Here is a 16,034-nt window from a genome sequence, read left to right as displayed (position 1 = left end):
AGTGATGAGTGGTGTGTGTGTAGCGTGCAGGTTAGTTCAGTGATGAGTGGTGTGTGTGTAGTGTGTGTAACGTGCAGGTTAGTTCAGTGATGTGTGGTGTGTGTGTGTAGTGTGTGTAGCGTGCAGGTTATTTCAGTGATGAGTGGTGTGTGTGTAGTGTGCAGGTTAGTTCAATGATGAGTGGTGTGTGTGTAGCGTGCAGGTTAGTTCAGTGATGAGTGGTGTGTGTGTAATGTGCAGGTTAGTTCAATGATGAGTGGTGTGTGTGTGTGTATGTAGTGTGCAGGTCAGTTCAATGATGAGTGGTGTGTGTGTAGTGTGTGTAGCGTGCAGGTTAGTTCAGTGATGAGTGGTGTGTGTGTAGTGTGCAGGTTAGTTCAGTGATGAGTGGTGTGTGTGTAGTGTGTGTAGCGTGCAGGTTAGTTCAGTGATGAGTGGTGTGTGTGTAGTGTGCAGGTTAGTTCAGTGATGAGTGGTGCGGGTGTAGTGTGTGTAGTGTGCAGGTTCAGTGATGAGTGGTGTGTGTGTAGCGTGCAGGTTAGTTCAGTGATGAGTGGTGTGTGTGTAGTGTGTGTAGCGTGCAGGTTAGTTCAGTGATGAGTGGTGTGTGTAACGTGCAGGTCAGTTCAGTGATGAGTGGTGTGTGTGTAGTGTGTGTAGCGTGCAGGTTAGTTCAGTGATGAGTGGTGTGTGTGTAGCGTGCAGGTTAGTTCAGTGATGAGTGGTGTGTGTGTAGCGTGCAGGTTAGTTCTGTGATGAGTGGTGTGTGTGTAGTGTGCAGGTCAATTCAGTGATGTGTGGTGTGTGTGTAGTGTGTAGCGTGCAGGTTAGTTCAGTGATGAGTGGTGTGTGTGTAGCGTGCAGGTTAGTGCAGTGATGAGTGGTGTGTGTGTAGCGTGCAGGTTAGTTCAGTGATGAGTGGTGTGTGTGTAGTGTGTGTAGCGCGCAGGTTAGTTCAGTGATGAGTGGTGTGTGTGTAGTGTGTGTAGCGTGCAGGTTAGTTCAGTGATGAGTGGTGTTTGCGTAGTGTGTGTAACGTGCAGGTTAGTTCAGTGATGTGTGGTGTGTGTGTGTAGTGTGTGTAGTGTGCAGGTTATTTCAGTGATGAGTGGTGTGTGTGTAGCGTGCAGGTTAGTTCAGTGATGAGTGGTGTGTGTGTAGTGTGCTTAACGTGCAGGTTAGTTCAGTGATGACTGGTGTGTGTGTAGTGTGTGTAGCGTGCAGGTTATTTCAGTGATGAGTGGTGTGTGTGTAGCGTGCAGGTTAGTTCAGTGATGAATAGTGTGTGTGTGTGTGTGTGTATAGTGTGCAGGTCAGTTCAGTGATGAATGGTGTGTGTGTGTGTGTGTGTAGTGTGCAGGTCAGTTCAGTGATGAGTGTAGTGTGTGTGTGTGTGTGTAGTGTGCAGGTCAGTTCAGTGATGAGTGGAGTGTGTGTGTGTGTGCGTAGTCTGCAGGTCAGTTCAGTGATGACGGGTGTGTGTGTAGCGTGCAGGTTAGTTCAGTGATGAGTGGTGTGTGTGTAGTGTGCAGGTTAGTTCAGTGATGAGTGGTGTGTGTGTAGTGTGCGTAGTGTGCAGGTTAGTTCAGTGATGTGTGGTGTGTGTGTAGTGTGTGTAGCGTGCAGGTTAGTTCAGTGATGAGTGGTGTGTGTGTAGTGTGTGTAGTGTGCAGGTTAGTTCAGTGATGTGTGGTGTGTGTGTAGTGTGTGTAGCGTGCAGGTCAGTTCAGTGATGAGTGGTGTGTGTGTAGTGTGTGTAGCGTGCAGGTCAGTTCAGTGATGTGTGGTGTGTGTGTGTGTAGTGTGTGTAGCGTGCAGGTTAGTTCAGTGCTGATTGGTGTGTGTAGTGTGCAGGTCAGTTCAGTGATGAGTGGTGTGTGTGTGTGTGTAGGTCAGTTCAGTGCTGAGTGGTGTGTGTGTAGTGTGTGTAGTGTGCAGGTTAGTTCAGTGATGTGTGGTGTGTGTGTAGTGTGTGTAGCGTGCAGGTTAGTTCAGTGATGAGTGGTGTGTGTGTAGTGTGTGTAGTGTGCAGGTTAGTTCAGTGATGTGTGGTTTGTGTGTAGTGTGTGTAGCGTGCAGGTCAGTTCAGTGATGAGTGGTGTGTGTGTAGTGTGTGTAGTGTGCAGGTCAGTTCAGTGATGAGTGGTGTGTGTGTGTGTAGTGTGTGTAGCGTGCAGGTCAGTTCAGTGATGAGTGGTGTGTGTGTAGTGTGTGTAGTGTGCAGGTCAGTTCAATGATGAGTGGTGTGTGTGTGTAGTGTGCAGGTCAGTTCAGTGATGAGTGGTGTGTGTGTGTGTGTAGGTCAGTTCAGTGCTGAGTGGTGTGTGTGTACTGTGTGTAGTGTGCAGGTCAGTTCAGTGATGAGTGGTGCGTGTGTAGTGTGTGTAGTGTGCAGGTTAGTTCAGTGATGTGTGGTGTGTGTGTAGTGTGTGTAGCGTGCAGGTTAGTTCAGTGATGAGTGGTGTGTGTGTAGTGTGTGTAGTGTGCAGGTTAGTTCAGTGATGTGTGGTGTGTGTGTAGTGTGTGTAGCGTGCAGGTCAGTTCAGTGATGAGTGGTGTGTGTGTAGTGTGTGTAGCGTGCAGGTCAGTTCAGTGATGAGTGGTGTGTGTGTGTGTAGTGTGTGTAGCGTGCAGGTTAGTTCAGTGCTGATTGGTGTGTGTAGTGTGCAGGTCAGTTCAGTGATGAGTGGTGTGTGTGTAGTGTGCAGGTTAGTTCAGTGATGAGTGGTGTGTGTGTAGTGTGCGTAGTGTGCAGGTTAGTTCAGTGATGTGTGGTGTGTGTGTAGTGTGTGTAGCGTGCAGGTTAGTTCAGTGATGAGTGGTGTGTGTGTAGTGTGTGTAGTGTGCAGGTTAGTTCAGTGATGTGTGGTTTGTGTGTAGTGTGTGTAGCGTGCAGGTCAGTTCAGTGATGAGTGGTGTGTGTGTAGTGTGTGTAGTGTGCAGGTCAGTTCAGTGATGAGTGGTGTGTGTGTGTGTAGTGTGTGTAGCGTGCAGGTCAGTTCAGTGATGAGTGGTGTGTGTGTAGTGTGTGTAGTGTGCAGGTCAGTTCAATAATGAGTGGTGTGTGTGTGTAGTGTGCAGGTCAGTTCAGTGATGAGTGGTGTGTGTGTGTGTGTAGGTCAGTTCAGTGCTGAGTGGTGTGTGTGTAGTGTGTGTAGTGTGCAGGTCAGTTCAGTGATGAGTGGTGCGTGTGTAGTGTGTGTAGTGTGCAGGTCAGTTCAGTGATGAGTGGTGTGTGTGTAGTGTGTGTAGTGTGCAGGTCAGTTCAGTGATGAGTGGTGTGTGTGTAGCGTGTGTAGCGTGCAGGTTAGTTCAGTGATGAGTGGTGTGTGTGTGTGTAGTGTGTGTAGTGTGCAGGTTAGTTCAGTGATGACTAGTGTGTGTGCGTGTTTAGTGTGCAGGTCAGTTCAGTGATGAGTGGTGTGTGTGTAGTGTGCAGGTTAGTTCAGTGATGACTAGTGTGTGTGCGTGTTTAGTGTGCAGGTCAGTTCATTGATGAGTGGTGTGTGTGTGTAGTGTGCAGGTCAGTTCAGTGATGAGTGGTGTCTGTGTGTGTGTGTAGTGTGCAGCTCAGTTCAGTGATGAGTGGTGTGTGTGTGTGTAGGTTAGTTCAGTGATGAGTGGTGTGTGTGTAGTGTGTGTAGCGTGCAGGTTAGTTCAGTGATGAGTGGTGTGTGTGTGTGTAGTGTGTGTAACGTGCAGGTTAGTTCAGTGATGAGTGGTGTGTGTGTGTGTGTAGTGTGTGTAGCGAGCAGGTTAGTTCAGTGATGAGTGGTGTGTGTGTAGTGTGCAGGTTAGTTCAGTGATGAGTGGTGTGTGTGTAGCGTGCAGGTTAGTTCAGTGATGAGTGGTGTGTGTGTAGTGTGTGTAACGTGCAGGTTAGTTCAGTGATGAGTGGTGTGTGTGTAATGTGCAGGTTAGTTCAATGATGAGTGGTGTGTGTGTAGTGTGTGTAGTGTGCAGGTTAGTTCAGTGATGAGTGGTGTGTGTGTAGTGTGCAGGTTAGTTCAGTGATGAGTGGTGTGTGTGTAGTGTGTGTAGCGTGCAGGTTAGTTCAGTGATGAGTGGTGTGTGTGTAGTGTGTGTATTGTGCAGGTTAGTTCAGTGATGATTGGTGTGTGTGTAATGTGCAGGTTAGTTCAATGATGAGTGGTGTGTGTGTGTGTATGTAGTGTGCAGGTCAGTTCAATGATGAGTGGTGTGTGTGTAGTGTGTGTAGCGTGCAGGTTAGTTCAGTGATGACTAGTGTGTGTGCGTGTTTAGTGTGCAGGTCAGTTCAGTGATGAGTGGTGTGTGTGTGTAGTGTGCAGGTCAGTTCAGTGATGAGTGGTGTGTGTGTGTGTGTGTAGTGTGCAGCTCAGTTCAGTGATGAGTGGTGTGTGTGTGTGTAGGTTAGTTCAGTGATGAGTGGTGTGTGTGTAGTGTGTGTAGCGTGCAGGTTAGTTCAGTGATGAGTGGTGTGTGTGTAGTGTGCAGGTTAGTTCAGTGATGAGTGGTGTGTGTGTAGTGTATGTAGCGTGCAGGTTAGTTCAGTGATGTGTGGTGTGTGTGTGTAGTGTGTGTAGCGTGCAGGTTAGTTCAGTGATGAGTGGTGTGTGTGTAGTGTGTGTAGCGTGCAGGTTAGTTCAGTGATGAGTGGTGTGTGTGTGTGTAGTGTGTGTAGCGTGCAGGTTAGTTCAGTGATGAGTAGTGTGTGTGTGTGTTTAGTGTGCAGGTCAGTTCAGTGATGAGTGGTGTGTGTGTGTGTGTAGTGTGCAGGTTAGTTCAGTGATGAGTGGTGTGTGTGTAGTGTGTGTAGTGTGCAGGTCAGTTCAGTGATGAGTGGTGTGTGTGTGTGTGTGTGTAGCGTGCAGGTCAGTTCTGTGATGAGTGGTGTGTGTAGTGTGCAGGTCAGTTCAGTGATGAGTGGTGTGTGTGTGTGTGTAGTGTGCAGGTTAGTTCAGTGATGAGTAGTGTGTGTGTGTGTGTAGTGTGCAGGTCAGTTCAGTGATGAGTGGTGTGTGTGTGTGTGTGTGTAGTGTGCAGGTCAGTTCTGTGATGAGTGGTGTGTGTGTGTGTGTAGTGTGCAGGTTAGTTCAGTGATGAGTGGTGTGTGTGTAGTGTGTGTAGTGTGCAGGTCAGTTCAGTGATGAGTGGTGTGTGTGTGTGTGTGTGTAGTGTGCAGGTCAGTTCTGTGATGAGTGGTGTGTGTAGTGTGCAGGTCAGTTCAGTGATGAGTGGTGTGTGTGTGTGTGTAGTGTGCAGGTCAGTTCAGTGATGAGTGGTGTGTGTGTAGTGTGCAGGTTAGTTCAGTGATGAGTAGTGTGTGTGTGTGTGTAGTGTGCAGGTCAGTTCAGTGATGAGTGGTGTGTGTAGTGTGCAGGTCAGTTCACTGATGAGTGGTGTGTGTGTAGTGTGTGTAGCGTGCAGGTCAGTTCAGTGATGAGTAGTGTGTGTGTGTAGTGTGCAGGTCAGTTCAGTGATGAGTGGTGTGTGTGTGTGTGTAGTGTGCAGGTTAGTTCAGTGATGAGTGGTGTGTGTGTAGTGTGTGTAGTGTGCAGGTCAGTTCAGTGATGAGTGGTGTGTGTGTGTGTGTGTGTAGTGTGCAGGTCAGTTCTGTGATGAGTGGTGTGTGTAGTGTGCAGGTCAGTTCAGTGATGAGTGGTGTGTGTGTGTGTGTAGTGTGCAGGTCAGTTCAGTGATGAGTGGTGTGTGTGTAGTGTGCAGGTTAGTTCAGTGATGAGTAGTGTGTGTGTGTGTGTGTAGTGTGCAGGTCAGTTCAGTGATGAGTGGTGTGTGTAGTGTGCAGGTCAGTTCACTAATGAGTGGTGTGTGTGTAGTGTGTGTAGCGTGCAGGTCAGTTCAGTGATGAGTAGTGTGTGTGTGTAGTGTGCAGGTCAGTTCAGTGATGAGTGGTGTGTGTGTGTGTGTAGGTCAGTTCAGTGCTGAGTGGTGTGTGTAGTGTGCAGGTCAGTTCAGTGATGAGTGGTGTGTGTGTAGTGTGTGTAGCGTGCAGGTTAGTTCAGTGATGAGTGGTGTGTGTGTGTAGTGTGCAGGTTAGTTCAGTGATGAGTGGTGTGTGTGTGTGTGTAGTGTGCAGGTCAGTTCAGTGATGAGTGGTGTGTGTGTAGTGTGTGTAGTATGCAGGTTAGTTCAGTGATGAGTGGTGTGTGTGTAGTGTGTGTAGCGTGCAGGTTAGTTCAGTGATGAGTGGTGTGTGTGTAGTGTGTGTAGTGTGCAGGTTAGTTCAGGGATGAGTGGTGTGTGTGTAGTGTGTGTAATGTGGAGGTTAGTTCAGTAATGAGTGGTGTGTGTGTAATGTGCAGGTTAGTTCAGTGATGAGTGGTGTGTGTGTAATCTGCAGGTTAGTTCAGTGATGAGTGGTGTGTGTGTGTGTATGTAGTGTGCAGGTCAGTTCAATGATGAGTGGTGTGTGTGTAGTGTGTGTAGTGTGCACGTTCAGTGATGAGTGGTGTGTGTGTAGTGTGTGTAGCGTGCAGGTTAGTTCAGTGATGAGTAGTGTGTGTGTAGCGTGCAGGTTAGTTCAGTGATGAGTGGTGTGTGTGTAGTGTGCAGGTTAGTTCAGTGATGAGTGGTGTGTGTGTAGTGTTCAGGTTAGTTCAGTGATGAGTGGTGTGTGTCTAGTGTGTGTAGCGTGCAGGTTAGTTCAGTGATGAGTGGTGTGTGTGTAGTGTGCAGGTTAGTTCAGTGATGAGTGGTGCGTGTGTAGTGTGTGTAGTGTGCAGGTTCAGTGATGAGTGGTGTGTGTGTGTGTAGTGTGCAGGTTAGTTCAGTGATGAGTGGTGTGTGTGTAGTGTGCAGGTTAGATCAGTGATGAGTGGTGTGTGTGTAGTGTGTGTAGCGTGCAGGTCAGTTCAGTGATGAGTGGTGTGTGTGTAGCGTGCAAGTTAGTTCAGTGATGAGTGGAGTGTGTGTAGTGTGTGTCGCGTGCAGGTTAGTTCAGTGATGAGTGGTGTGTGTGTAGTGTGTGTAGTGTGCAGGTCAGTTCAGTGATGAGTGGTGTGTGTAGCGTGCAGGTTAGTTCAGTGATGAGTGGTGTGTGTGTAGTGTGTGTAGCGTGCAGGTTAGTTCAGTGATGAGTGGTGTGTGTGTAGTGTGCAGGTTAGTTCAGTGATGAGTGGTGTGTGTTTAGTGTGTGTAGCGTGCAGGTTAGTTCAGTGATGAGTGGTGTGTGTGTAGTGTGCAGGTTAGTTCAGTGATGAGTGGTGTGTGTGTGTGTGTGTGTGTAGTGTGCAGGTTAGTTCAGTGATCAGTGGTGTGTGTGTGTGTGTGTGTAGCGTGCAGGTTAGTTCAGTGATGAGTGGTGTGTGTGTGTGTGTGTAGTGTGCAGGTCAGTTCAGTGCTGAGTGGTGTGTGTGTAGTGTGTGTAGCGTGCAGGTTAGTTCAGTGATGAGTGGTGTGTGTGTGTGTAGTGTGTGTAGCGTGCAGGTTATTTCAGTGATGAGTTGTGTGTGTGTGTGTGTGTAGTGTGCAGGTCAGTTCAGTGCTGAGTGGTGTGTGTAGTGTGCAGGTTAGTTCAGTGATGAGTGGTGTGTGTGTAGTGTGTGTAGCGTGCAGGTTAGTTCAGTGATGAGTGGTGTGTGTGTGTGTGTAGTGTGCGTAGCGTGCAGGTTAGTTCAGTGATGAGTAGTGTGTGTGTGTGTTTAGTGTGCAGGTCAGTTCAGTGATGAGTGGTGTGTGTGTGTGTGTAGTGTGCAGGTCAGTTCAGTGATGAGTGGTGTGTGTGTGTGTAGGTTAGTTCAGTGATGAGTGGTGTGTGTGTAGTGTGTGTAGCGTGCAGGTTTGTTCAGTGATGAGTAGTGTGTGTGTGTGTAGTGTGCAGGTCAGTTCAGTGATGAGTGGTGTGTGTAGTGTGCAGGTCAGTTCACTGATGAGTGGTGTGTGTGTGTAGTGTGTGTAGCGTGCAGGTTAGTTCAGTGATGAGTGGTGTGTGTGTAGTGTATGTAGCGTGCAGGTTAGTTCAGTGATGTGTGGTGTGTGTGTGTAGTGTGTGTAGCGTGCAGGTTAGTTCAGTGATGAGTGGTGTGTGTGTAGTGTGTGTAGCGTGCAGGTTAGTTCAGTGATGAGTGGTGTGTGTGTATGTAGTGTGCAGGTTAGTTCAGTGATGAGTGGTGTGTGTGTAGTGTGTGTAGCGTGCAGGTTAGTTCAGTGATGAGTGGTGTGTGTGTAGTGTGTGTAGCGTGCAGGTTAGTTCAGTGATGAGTGGTGTGTGTGTATGTAGTGTGCAGGTTAGTTCAGTGATGAGTGGTGTGTGTGTAGTGTGTGTAGCGTGCAGGTTAGTTCAGTGATGAGTGGTGTGTGTGTGTGTAGTGTGTGTAGCGTGCAGGTTAGTTCAGTGATGAGTAGTGTGTGTGTGTGTTTAGTGTGCAGGTCAGTTCAGTGATGAGTGGTGTGTGTGTAGTGTGTGTAGCGTGCAGGTTAGTTCAGTGATGAGTGGTGTGTGTGTAGTGTGTGTAGTGTGCAGGTCAGTTCAGTGATGAGTGGTGTGTGTGTGTGTGTGTGTAGTGTGCAGGTCAGTTCAGTGATGAGTGGTGTGTGTGTGTGTGTAGTGTGCAGGTCAGTTCAGTGATGAGTGGTGTGTGTGTAGTGTGCAGGTTAGTTCAGTGATGAGTAGTAGTGTGTGTGTGTGTAGTGTGCAGGTCAGTTCAGTGATGAGTGGTGTGTGTAGTGTGCAGGTCAGTTCACTGATGAGTGGTGTGTGTGTAGTGTGTGTAGCGTGCAGGTCAGTTCAGTGATGAGTGGTGTGTGTGTGTGTGTAGGTCAGTTCAGTGCTGAGTGGTGTGTGTAGTGTGCAGGTCAGTTCAGTGATGAGTGGTGTGTGTGTAGTGTGTGTAGCGTGCAGGTTAGTTCAGTGATGAGTGGTGTGTGTGTGTAGTGTGCAGGTTAGTTCAGTGATGAGTGGTGTGTGTGTGTGTGTAGTGTGCAGGTCAGTTCAGTGATGAGTGGTGTGTGTGTAGTGTGTGTAGTATGCAGGTTAGTTCAGTGATGAGTGGTGTGTGTGTAGTGTGTGTAGCGTGCAGGTTAGTTCAGTGATGAGTGGTGTGTGTGTAGTGTGTGTAGTGTGCAGGTTAGTTCAGGGATGAGTGGTGTGTGTGTAGTGTGTGTAATGTGGAGGTTAGTTCAGTAATGAGTGGTGTGTGTGTAATGTGCAGGTTAGTTCAGTGATGAGTGGTGTGTGTGTAATGTGCAGGTTAGTTCAGTGATGAGTGGTGTGTGTGTGTGTATGTAGTGTGCAGGTCAGTTCAATGATGAGTGGTGTGTGTGTAGTGTGTGTAGTGTGCACGTTCAGTGATGAGTGGTGTGTGTGTAGTGTGTGTAGCGTGCAGGTTAGTTCAGTGATGAGTAGTGTGTGTGTAGCGTGCAGGTTAGTTCAGTGATGAGTGGTGTGTGTGTAGTGTGCAGGTTAGTTCAGTGATGAGTGGTGTGTGTGTAGTGTTCAGGTTAGTTCAGTGATGAGTGGTGTGTGTGTAGTGTGTGTAGCGTGCAGGTTAGTTCAGTGATGAGTGGTGTGTGTGTAGTGTGCAGGTTAGTTCAGTGATGAGTGGTGCGTGTGTAGTGTGTGTAGTGTGCAGGTTCAGTGATGAGTGGTGTGTGTGTGTGTAGTGTGCAGGTTAGTTCAGTGATGAGTGGTGTGTGTGTAGTGTGTGTAGCGTGCAGGTTAGTTCAGTGATGAGTGGTGTGTGTGTAGCGTGCAAGTTAGTTCAGTGATGAGTGGAGTGTGTGTAGTGTGTGTCGCGTGCAGGTTAGTTCAGTGATGAGTGGTGTGTGTGTAGTGTGTGTAGTGTGCAGGTCAGTTCAGTGATGAGTGGTGTGTGTAGCGTGCAGGTTAGTTCAGTGATGAGTGGTGTGTGTGTAGTGTGTGTAGCGTGCAGGTTAGTTCAGTGATGAGTGGTGTGTGTGTAGTGTGCAGGTTAGTTCAGTGATGAGTGGTGTGTGTTTAGTGTGTGTAGCGTGCAGGTTAGTTCAGTGATGAGTGGTGTGTGTGTAGTGTGCAGGTTAGTTCAGTGATGAGTGGTGTGTGTGTGTGTGTGTGTAGTGTGCAGGTTAGTTCAGTGATCAGTGGTGTGTGTGTGTGTGTGTAGCGTGCAGGTTAGTTCAGTGATGAGTGGTGTGTGTGTGTGTGTGTAGTGTGCAGGTCAGTTCAGTGCTGAGTGGTGTGTGTGTAGTGTGTGTAGCGTGCAGGTTAGTTCAGTGATGAGTGGTGTGTGTGTGTGTAGTGTGTGTAGCGTGCAGGTTATTTCAGTGATGAGTTGTGTGTGTGTGTGTGTGTAGTGTGCAGGTCAGTTCAGTGCTGAGTGGTGTGTGTAGTGTGCAGGTTAGTTCAGTGATGAGTGGTGTGTGTGTAGTGTGTGTAGCGTGCAGGTTAGTTCAGTGATGAGTGGTGTGTGTGTGTGTGTAGTGTGCGTAGCGTGCAGGTTAGTTCAGTGATGAGTAGTGTGTGTGTGTGTTTAGTGTGCAGGTCAGTTCAGTGATGAGTGGTGTGTGTGTGTGTGTAGTGTGCAGGTCAGTTCAGTGATGAGTGGTGTGTGTGTGTGTGTGTGTAGTGTGCAGGTCAGTTCAGTGATGAGTGGTGTGTGTGTGTGTAGGTTAGTTCAGTGATGAGTGGTGTGTGTGTAGTGTGTGTAGCGTGCAGGTTTGTTCAGTGATGAGTAGTGTGTGTGTGTGTAGTGTGCAGGTCAGTTCAGTGATGAGTGGTGTGTGTAGTGTGCAGGTCAGTTCACTGATGAGTGGTGTGTGTGTAGTGTGTGTAGCGTGCAGGTTAGTTCAGTGATGAGTGGTGTGTGTAGTGTGCAGGTTAGTTCAGTGATGAGTGGTGTGTGTGTGTGTGTGTAGTGTGCAGGTTAGTTCAGTGATGAGTGGTGTGTGTGTAGTGTGTGTAGCGTGCAGGTTAGTTCAGTGATGAGTGGTGTGTGTGTAGTGTGCAGGTTAGTTCAGTGATGAGTGGTGTGTGTGTAGTGTGTGTAGTGTGCAGGTTAGTTCAGTGATGAGTTGTGTGTGTAGTGTGTGTAGCGTGCAGGTTAGTTCAGTGATGAGTAGTGTGTGTGTGTAGTGTGCAGGTTAGTTCAGTGATGAGTGGTGTGTGTGTGTGTGTAGTGTGCAGGTTAGTTCAGTGATGAGTGGTGTGTGTGTAGTGTGTGTAGCGTGCAGGTTAGTTCAGTGATGAGTGGTGTGTGTGTAGTGTGCAGGTTAGTTCAGTGATGAGTGGTGTGTGTGTAGTGTGTGTAGCGTGCAGGTTAGTTCAGTGATGAGTGGTGTGTGTGTAGTGTGCAGGTTAGTTCAGTGATGAGTTGTGTGTGTGTAGTGTGTGTAGCGTGCAGGTTAGTTCAGTGATGAGTGGTGTGTGTGTAGTCTGCAGGTCAGTTCAGTGATGAGTGGTGTGTGTGTGTGTAGGTCAGTTCAGTGCTGAGTGGTGTGTGTAGTGTGCAGGTTAGTTCAATGATGAGTGGTGTGTGTGTGTGTATGTAGTGTGCAGGTCAGTTCAGTGATGAGTGGTGTGTGTGTAGTGTGTGTAGCGTGCAGGTTAGTTCAGTGATGAGTGGTGTGTGTGTGTAGTGTGCAGGTTCGTTCAGTGATGAGTGGTCTGTGTGTGTGTGTGTAGTGTGCAGGTCAGTTCAGTGCTGAGTGATGTGTGTAGTGTGCAGTTTAGTTCAGTGATGAGTGGTGTGTGTGTAGTGTGTGTAGCGTGCAGGTTAGTTCAGTGATGAGTGGTGTGTGTGTAGTGTGTGTAGTGTGCAGGTTAGTTCAGTGATGAGTGGTGTGTGTGTAGTGTGTGTAATGTGCAGGTTAGTTCAGTAATGAGTGGTGTGTGTGTAATGTGCAGGTTAGTTCAGTGATGAGTGGTGTGTGTGTAATGTGCAGGTTAGTTCAATGATGAGTGGTGTGTGTGTGTGTATGTAGTGTGCAGGTCAGTTCAATGATGAGTGGTGTGTGTGTAGTGTGTGTAGTGTGCAGGTTAGTTCAGTGATGAGTGGTGTGTGTGTAGTGTGCAGGTTAGTTCAGTGATGAGTGGTGTGTGTGTAGTGTGTGTAGCGTGCAGGTTAGTTCAGTGATGAGTGGTGTGTGTGTAGTGTGCAGGTTAGTTCAGTGATGAGTGATGCGTGTGTAGTGTGTGTAGTGTGCAGGTTAGTTCAGTGATGAGTGGTGTGTGTGTAATGTGCAGGTTAGTTCAATGATGAGTGGTGTGTGTGTGTGTGTGTATGTAGTGTGCAGGTCAGTTCAATGATGAGTGGTGTGTGTGTAGTGTGTGTAGTGTGCAGGTTAGTTCAGTGATGAGTGGTGTGTGTGTAGTGTGCAGGTTAGTTCAGTGATGAGTGGTGTGTGTGTAGTGTATGTAGCGTGCAGGTTAGTTCTGTGATGAGTGGTGTGTGTGTAGTGTGCAGGTTAGTTCAGTGATGAGTGGTGCGTGTGTAGTGTGTGTAGTGTGCAGGTTTAGTGATGAGTAGTGTGTGTGTGTGTGTGTGTGTAGTGTGCAGGTTAGTTCAGTGATGAGTGGTGTGTGTGTAGTGTGTGTAGCGTGCAGGTTAGTTCAGTGATGAGTGGTGTGTGTGTAGCGTGCAGGTTAGTTCAGTGATGAGTGGTGTGTGTGTAGCGTGCAGGTTAGTTCAGTGATGAGTGGTGTGTGTGTAGTGTGTGTAGCGTGCAGGTTAGTTCAGTGATGAGTGGTGTGTGTGTAGCGCGCAGGTTAGTTCAGTGATGAGTGGTGTGTGTGTGTGTAGTGTGTGTAGCGTGCAGGTTAGTTCAGTGATGAGTAGTGTGTGTGTGTTTAGTGTGCAGGTCAGTTCAGTGATGAGTGGTGTGTGTGTGTGTGTGTAGTGTGCAGGTCAGTTCAGTGATGAGTGGTGTGTGTGTGTGTAGTGTGCAGGTCAGTTCAGTGATGAGTGGTGTGTGTGTAGTGTGCAGGTTAGTTCAGTGATTGGTGTGTGTGTAGTGTGTGTAGCGTGCAGGTTAGTTCAGTGATGAGTGGTGTGTGTGTAGTGTGCAGGTTAGTTCAGTGATGAGTGGTGTGTGTTTGTGTGTGTAGTGTGCAGGTCAGTTCAGTGCTGAGTGGTGTGTGTAGTGTGCAGGTTAGTTCAGTGATGAGTGGTGTGTGTGTAGTGTGTGTAGCGTGCAGGTTAGTTCAGTGATGAGTGGTGTGTGTGTGTGTAGTGTGTGTAGCGTGCAGGTTAGTTCAGTGATGAGTGGTCTGTGTGTGTGTGTGTGTAGTGTGCAGGTCAGTTCAGTGATGAGTGGTGTGTGTGTGTGTGTAGTGTGTGTAGCGTGCAGGTTTGTTCAGTGATGAGTAGTGTGTGTGTGTGTAGTGTGCAGGTCAGTTCAGTGATGAGTGGTGTGTGTAGTGTGCAGGTCAGTTCACTGATGAGTGGTGTGTGTGTAGTGTGTGTAGCGTGCAGGTTAGTTCAGTGATGAGTGGCGTGTGTGTAGTGTGCAGGTTAGTTCAGTGATGAGTGGTGTGTGTGTAGTGTGCAGGTTAGTTCAGTGATGAGTGGTGTGTGTGTAGTGTGTGTAGCGTGCAGGTTAGTTCAGTGATGAGTAGTGTGTGTGTAGTGTGCAGGTCAGTTCAGTGATGAGTGGTGTGTGTGTAGTGTGTGTAGTGTGCAGGTTAGTTCAGTAATGAGTAGTGTGTGTGTGTGTAGTGTGTAGGTCATTTCAGTGCTGAGCGGTGTGTGTAGTGTGCAGGTTAGTTCAGTGATGAGTGGTGTGTGTGTAGTGTGTGTAGTGTGCAGGTTAGTTCAGTGATGAGTGGTGTGTGTGTGTGTGTGTGTGTAGTGTGCAGGTCAGTTCAGTGCTCAGTGGTGTGTGTAGTGTGCAAGTCAGTTCAGTGATGAGTGGTGTGTGTGTAGTGTGTGTAGCGTGCAGGTTAGTTCAGTGATGAGTGGTGTGTGTGTAGTGTGTGTAGCGTGCAGGTTAGTTCAGTGATGAGTGGTGTGTGTGTGTGTGTGTGTAGCGTGCAGGTTAGTTCAGTGATGAGTGGTGTGTGTATAGTGTGCAGGTCAGTTCAGTGATGAGTGGTGTTTGTGTGTGTGTGTGTAGTGTGCAGGTCAGTTCAGTGATGAGTGGTGTGTGTGTAGCGTGCAGGTCAGTTCAGTGATGAGTGGTGTGTGTGTAGTGTGTGTAGTGTGCAGGTTAGTTCAGTGATGAGTGGTGTGTGTGTAGTGAGTGTAGCGTGCAGGTTAGTTCAGTGATGAGTGGTGTGTGTGTGTATGTGTGTAGTGTGCAGGTTAGTTCAGTGATGAGTGGTGTGTGTGTAGTGAGTGTAGCGTGCAGGTTAGTTCAGTGATGAGTGGTGTGTGTGTGTGTGTGTGTAGCGTGCAGGTTAGTTCAGTGATGAGTGGTGTGTGTGTAGTCTGCAGGTCAGTTCAGTGATGAGTGGTGTGTGTGTGTGTAGGTCAGTTCAGTGCTGAGTGGTGTGTGTAGTGTGCAGGTTAGTTCAATGATGAGTGGTGTGTGTGTGTGTATGTAGTGTGCAGGTCAGTTCAGTGATGAGTGGTGTGTGTGTAGTGTGTGTAGCGTGCAGGTTAGTTCAGTGATGAGTGGTGTGTGTGTGTAGTGTGCAGGTTCGTTCAGTGATGAGTGGTCTGTGTGTGTGTGTGTAGTGTGCAGGTCAGTTCAGTGCTGAGTGATGTGTGTAGTGTGCAGTTTAGTTCAGTGATGAGTGGTGTGTGTGTAGTGTGTGTAGCGTGCAGGTTAGTTCAGTGATGAGTGGTGTGTGTGTAGTGTGTGTAGTGTGCAGGTTAGTTCAGTGATGAGTGGTGTGTGTGTAGTGTGTGTAATGTGCAGGTTAGTTCAGTAATGAGTGGTGTGTGTGTAATGTGCAGGTTAGTTCAGTGATGAGTGGTGTGTGTGTAATGTGCAGGTTAGTTCAATGATGAGTGGTGTGTGTGTGTGTATGTAGTGTGCAGGTCAGTTCAATGATGAGTGGTGTGTGTGTAGTGTGTGTAGTGTGCAGGTTAGTTCAGTGATGAGTGGTGTGTGTGTAGTGTGCAGGTTAGTTCAGTGATGAGTGGTGTGTGTGTAGTGTGTGTAGCGTGCAGGTTAGTTCAGTGATGAGTGGTGTGTGTGTAGTGTGCAGGTTAGTTCAGTGATGAGTGATGCGTGTGTAGTGTGTGTAGTGTGCAGGTTAGTTCAGTGATGAGTGGTGTGTGTGTAATGTGCAGGTTAGTTCAATGATGAGTGGTGTGTGTGTGTGTGTGTATGTAGTGTGCAGGTCAGTTCAATGATGAGTGGTGTGTGTGTAGTGTGTGTAGTGTGCAGGTTAGTTCAGTGATGAGTGGTGTGTGTGTAGTGTGCAGGTTAGTTCAGTGATGAGTGGTGTGTGTGTAGTGTATGTAGCGTGCAGGTTAGTTCTGTGATGAGTGGTGTGTGTGTAGTGTGCAGGTTAGTTCAGTGATGAGTGGTGCGTGTGTAGTGTGTGTAGTGTGCAGGTTTAGTGATGAGTAGTGTGTGTGTGTGTGTGTGTGTAGTGTGCAGGTTAGTTCAGTGATGAGTGGTGTGTGTGTAGTGTGTGTAGCGTGCAGGTTAGTTCAGTGATGAGTGGTGTGTGTGTAGCGTGCAGGTTAGTTCAGTGATGAGTGGTGTGTGTGTAGCGTGCAGGTTAGTTCAGTGATGAGTGGTGTGTGTGTAGTGTGTGTAGCGTGCAGGTTAGTTCAGTGATGAGTGGTGTGTGTGTAGCGCGCAGGTTAGTTCAGTGATGAGTGGTGTGTGTGTGTGTAGTGTGTGTAGCGTGCAGGTTAGTTCAGTGATGAGTAGTGTGTGTGTGTTTAGTGTGCAGGTCAGTTCAGTGATGAGTGGTGTGTGTGTGTGTGTGTAGTGTGCAGGTCAGTTCAGTGATGAGTGGTGTGTGTGTGTGTAGTGTGCAGGTCAGTTCAGTGATGAGTGGTGTGTGTGTAGTGTGCAGGTTAGTTCAGTGATTGGTGTGTGTGTAGTGTGTGTAGCGTGCAGGTTAGTTCAGTGATGAGTGGTGTGTGTGTAGTGTGCAGGTTAGTTCAGTGATGAGTGGTGTGTGTTTGTGTGTGTAGTGTGCAGGTCAGTTCAGTGCT

The sequence above is a fragment of the Hypanus sabinus genome, chromosome 13 (assembly GCF_030144855.1).
Source record: "Hypanus sabinus isolate sHypSab1 chromosome 13, sHypSab1.hap1, whole genome shotgun sequence".
Classification (NCBI taxonomy): Eukaryota; Metazoa; Chordata; class Chondrichthyes; order Myliobatiformes; family Dasyatidae; genus Hypanus; species Hypanus sabinus.
The sequence above is the reverse complement of the archived record's forward strand: the minus strand, read 5'-3'. Positions refer to the sequence as shown.